Source organism: Procambarus clarkii, chromosome 25 (assembly GCF_040958095.1).
Source record: "Procambarus clarkii isolate CNS0578487 chromosome 25, FALCON_Pclarkii_2.0, whole genome shotgun sequence".
NCBI classification, from domain to species: domain Eukaryota; kingdom Metazoa; phylum Arthropoda; class Malacostraca; order Decapoda; family Cambaridae; genus Procambarus; species Procambarus clarkii.
In genome coordinates this window covers 20,825,595-20,831,349 of record NC_091174.1, presented here as the reverse complement: position 1 = coordinate 20,831,349, position 5,755 = coordinate 20,825,595, and positions in this window count along the sequence as shown.

The window sequence follows — 5,755 nt, the reverse complement described above, 5'->3', positions numbered from 1 at the left end:
TCAGGAGGGAGATGCATGAAATGAGGATTACAATTAACAACCTGCAAAGTGAGTTGACATGAGCAGGGGAGGAGATCAAATCCCTCAGAGAAAAATAAAGAGGCTGAGCATCAGAATATCATCCAAAGGGAAGGTGGATATGTTACGTTGGAAGGAAATGCCTCTGTACCTGAAACATTTGTGGAAATACTGGTTAAGAGCTCAGAAGCAATGGACACAGTGAGGGAGGTAGCCATGCAAGCAGCTACCTCACAGGAAGCAGCAAGGTGCACCAGCTAGCTGCTGGAAAGAAAAAGATCAGTGGTAGTTGTAGGCATCTAAGAACAGGAAGTATCCAATAGGCAGGAATGGTATAGCAAGGACAGAGAGGAAGTACTTGGGATACTGAATGGGTTACAGATAGAAGAGGACAAAACAGTGTGAAGGTTTTCAGGTTGGGCTGGCAAAACAAGGACAGAAACCGACTGGTAAAGGTGGTGTTTACAAACGAGACCACGAAGGAGGTTATTCTAAAAAGGAAGAGTCATCTGCAGTATGTGTAGGAATACAAAAAAAGTATTCCTGCAAAGGGACAGGAATAAGAAGGAGAGAGCCACGGCCGCAGAGGCAAGGAGGAAGCACAGGGAGAGAAGAGTAAACCAGGAAATCACAGCCCCCAACACAACAGTCCTAGAGACAAGAGGGGAACACACAACCAGCATCCCAGCAACACCAGAAGGGAGGGCAACACCACCTCCCCTCTCTGCATAGAAACCCTTCCTTCCCCTCACCCTACCTGCCCCCACTCAAATGCTCACCCAACCCTCCCTCGCCCCCCACCCCATTCCGACCCTGTCACCCCTCCCCCATTCCCACCATGTCCCCCCTCCCGCCTTTCCCCCCCCCTGCCCCCCTCCCGCCTTCCCCCCCCCCCTGCCCCCCTCCCCCTTCCTATCACTCCTTCCCCCTCACCCCATATCCTCCATGTCTCCCCTATCTCCTTACCCCAAACCCTACCTTTCCCCCTTCCCTTGAATCCCCCCCTCACCCACCCCAAAATTCTCTGAGACCCTGCAAACCACCTCATAGATTTTCACACCCAGGGAACAGCTTTCCCCACCAGCAGAATGCTCACCAAGAAGGGGACAAGAAAATAAACAGAAGAAAGTGAGCTTCAAGGCAATGTACACTGACATAGATGGGATTACAAATAAAACAAGTGAACTCGGAGAATGGGCACTAGAAGAAAACCCAGACAAAATAGCACTCACGGAAACAAAGCTAATGAAAACCATAACAAATGCAGTGTTTTTACAGAACTACTATGAAGTGAGGAAAAAGAGAGAAGGGAGACGAGGAGGAGGTATAGCTTTGCTGATAAGGAAAGCTTGGAGTTTTGAAGAGATGGTTAATCAGAGCTGTGAAGGTTTCAGTGACTATATATCAGGCACCATAGCAACTGGAGGACAGAAAATTATGGTAGTAGTCATTTATAACCCCACTCGAAATAATAAACGACAGAAGACCCAGACAGGAATATGATAGAAACAACATGGCTACCATCAATATAATAGAGAGAGCAGCTTCTGTGGCTAGCAGGAACAGATCCAGACTACTAATCATGGGAGCCTTCAACCACGGGAAGATAGATTGGGAGAACAGAGACCCAAATGGAGAACCAGACACATGGAGAGCTAAGCTGCTGGACGTGGCAACAAGAAACTTTCTAGTTCAACACGTCAAGGGACCGACAAGAATGAGAGGAGAGGATGAACTAGCTTTGCTTGTTCTGATATTTACCAGAAATAAGTCGGATATAAGGGAAGTTAACTTGGAAGCCCCCTAGGAATGAGTGATCATTGTGTATTGAGCTATGAGTACCTGGTTTAGCTAGGAGTTATCTGCCCAAAAAATTAATTGGGAAACAAAAGGCTGGCGTACCGAAAGGGAAACTATGAGGAGATGAATAAATTCGTAAGGATATACCATGGGACACAGAACTAATTAGTACTAAATCCGTACGAGACATGATGAACTATGTCACCCAAAAGTGTCAGGAGACGGTAAACAGGTTTATCCCGGCCCGACAGGAAAAAACAGAGAAGCAAAAGAAGAATCCATGGTTTAATAGGGAATGTATGAAAGCAAAGAAGCAGAACAAAAGGGCGTGGAGGAACTTCCGTAATACCAGAACACCAGGAAGTAGAGAGAGATACCAGAGAACCAGGAACGAGTATGTTAGTGTGAGAAGAGCAGCTGAGAAAAGGTATGAAAATGATGTAGCTAATAAAGCCAAGACCGAACCAAAGCTACTACACAATCACATCAGGAGGAAAACAACAGTGGAGGAACAGGTGATGAAACTTAGAACGGGTGAAGACAGGTACACAGTGAATGACAAAGAGATGTGTGAAGAACTCGACAAGAGGTTCCAGGAGGTCTTTACAATAGAACAAAGAGAGGTCACGGCGCTAGGAGAGGTGGCAGCAAACCAGGCGACCTTTGAAGGGTTCGAAATTACAAGAGATGAGGTCAAGAGGAACCTATTGGAGCTGGACGTGAGAAAGGTTGTTGGCCCGGATGGAATCTCACCATGGGTATTGAAAGAGTGTGCAGGAGCCACTCTCCATAGAGTATAGTAGGTCACTGGAAACGGGAGACCTACCAGAAATGAGGAAGACGGCTAATGTAGTCCCAATATATAAAAAGGGTGACAGGCATGAGGCACTGAACTACAGGCCAGAGTTCTTAACTTGTATACCATGCAAGACGGAGAAGATCGTGAGAAAAAACCTAGTAACACATCTGGAGAGAAGGTACTTCGTGACAACCCATTAACATGGGTTCAGGGAGGGTAAATCTTGCCTTACAGGCTTCATAGAATTCTACGATCAGGTGTCAAAGATTAAGCAAGAAAGAGAAGGATGGGCGGACTGCATTTTTTTGGACTGTCGGAAAGCCTTTGACACAGTACCCCATAAAAGGCTGATGCATAAGCTGGAGAAACAGGCAGGAGTAACTGGTAAGGCGTTCTAGTGGATAAGGGAGTACCTAAGCAATAGGAAGCAGAGAGTTATAGTGAGGGATGAGACCTCAGAATAGCGTGAAGTCACCAGTGGAGTCCCACAGGGTTCTTTTCTCGGACCTACCCTGTTTCTAATGTACGTAACTGATCTCCCAGAGTGTATAGACTCATTCCTCTGAATGTTTGCTGACGACGCCAAAATTATGAGAAGGATTAAGACAGGAGGACAGCTTGAGGTTTCAAGAAGACCTGGACAAGCTGCAGGAATGGTCGAACAAATGGTTGTTAGAGTTTAACCCAAGCAAATATAATGTAATGAAGATAGGCATAGAGAGCAGGAGACCAGATACAAGGTATCATTTGGGAGATGAAATACTTCAAGAGTCAGAGAGAAAGACCTGGGGTTGATATCATGCCAGACCTGTTCCCTGAAGCTTATATCAAGAGGATAACATCAGCGGCATACGCCAGTTTGGCTAACAAAAGAACGGCCTTTAGAAACTATAGTATGGAATCTTTCAGAACCTTATATACCACATATATCAGATCAATCCTGGAGTATGCGGCTCCAGCATTGAGTCCATATCTAGTCATGCATAGGACTGAATTGGAAAAGGTTCAAAGGTTTGCCACCAGACTAGTACCCGAACAGAGGGGTATGAGCTACGAGGAGAGACTACGGGAATTAAACCTCACGTCACTATGAGACAGAAGTGTTAGAGGGGACATGATCACCACATTCAAGATTCTCAGAGGAATTGATAGGGTAGATAAAGACAGACTTTTTAACACAAGGGGCACACGCACTAGGGGACACAGGTGGAAATTGAGTGCCCAAATGAGCCATGGAGACGTTAAAAAGATTTTTTTTCAAAGTCAGAGTAGTAGACAAATGGAAGGTATTAGAAAGTGATGTGGTGGAGGCTTACTCAATACATAGCTTTAAGTGTAGATATGATAGAGCCCAGTAGGCTCAGGAACCTGTACATTAGTTGATTGACCGTTGAGAGGCGGAACCAAAGAGCCAGAGCTCAAACCCTGCAAGCACAACTAGGTAAGTGCACACACACACACACACACACACACACACACACACACACACACACACACACACACACACACACACACACATACACACACCGTACCTCAGGGAGATGGGAATGCTATTGTGGAGTGGACCACCACAACCCAGCTCTCATTTGCAGAAATGCTTAAAAAGAGCCCTGAAGCTAGGTCTGCAGTTAAGAAAGTTGCCATGGAAGTGGCTTCCTCTCAGGAAGCAGCTATATGTACTAGCCGGCTGATAGAGAGAAAAAGAGCAGTAGTAGTAGTAGCAGGCATTAAAGAGCAAACAGGGACCAGCCCAAAGGAGCGGAGAGACAAGGACAAAAACACGGTTACTGAGATCCTTAAAGAGGTAAGGATGGAGGGAACTGACCAAAATGTTGAAAAGGTTTTCAGGCTTTGAAAGTTCAACAAGGACAGGGACCGAATGATGAAGGTCGTATTCATGAGCGAAATCACGAAAGAGGAACTGTTAGCAAGGAAGAGCGATCTAGCAAATGTTCCGAAGTTCAAAAAAGTATTCCTGCAGAGGGATATGACAAGGGAAGAGAGAATGCAGGCAGCAAACCGGAGGAAGGAGCGCAGGGAGAGAGAAAGGATTCAGAGTACCACAACCCGGAACTCTACAATCCCAGAGGGAAGTGGAGAACCCTCCTCAAACAGTGCAACAGCCACAGGGATTGGGGCACCATCCCCACATTCTACCCAACAGACACCCAACCTGCCCCATCCCCTGTCCGCCTCCCACTAAGTACCCACCTAGGGCACCCTCCCCCCACCCACCCCCTCCCCCCACTCACCCCCCTCCTCCCACTCACCCCTCTCCCCAGGGCCTCCCTTCTCCCCCATCCCCCAAGCCCTCCCTTCTCCCACATGCCTTCCCATCTCTCCAACCCCCAAGCCCTCCCTTCTCCTCTGCCCCCTTAGCCCCCCACTCTCCCCCACCCCACCTAAGTCATCCCCTCTCCCCCACTCACCTAAACCCTCCCTTCTTCCTCACCCAACTCAGCCCTCCTTTTTCCCCCACGCCCCCCAAGCCCTCCACCCTTTTCTCCCCCCCCCTCAAGCCCCTCATCTCCCGTATCCTCCAAAGCCTCTCCTCCCCCCATGCTTCCCCCCCCCTCTCTCACCCCCCCCCCCAACCCTCCCCCCTCTCACTCTCCCCCCAACCCTCACCATCTCACTCTCCCCCCTACCCTCCCCCTCTTACCCACCCCCCTTACCCTCCCCCTCTCCCCCACCACCCCCCTCTCCCCCACCCCCCAAGCCCTCCCTCCTCCACCAGTCTCCCCGTGCCAGGTCTCCCCAGCTCCCACTCACCCCAGATCCCAAAGGTCCCCCCCAGAGGAGAAGCAGAAGAGTGTCAGTTTCAGGGTGATGTACTCGAACATAGATGGGATCACAAGCAAGACAAGTGAACTAAGGGAAAGAGCACAAGAAGTGAACCCAGATATAATCAGACTCACTGAAACAAAACTCTCTGGAATCATAACGAATGCCGTGTTTCCCCAGGAGTACACAGTAATAAGGAATGAGAGGGAAGGTAGGGGAGGAGGCGGAGTGGCCCTACTCATGAGAAAGGAATGGAGTTTTAAGGAGATGGCCATCCCGGGTTGTGAGGAGTTCAGAGACTACATAGCAGGCACCATGACAATGGAAGGACCAAAAATAGTAGTAGCAGTAATA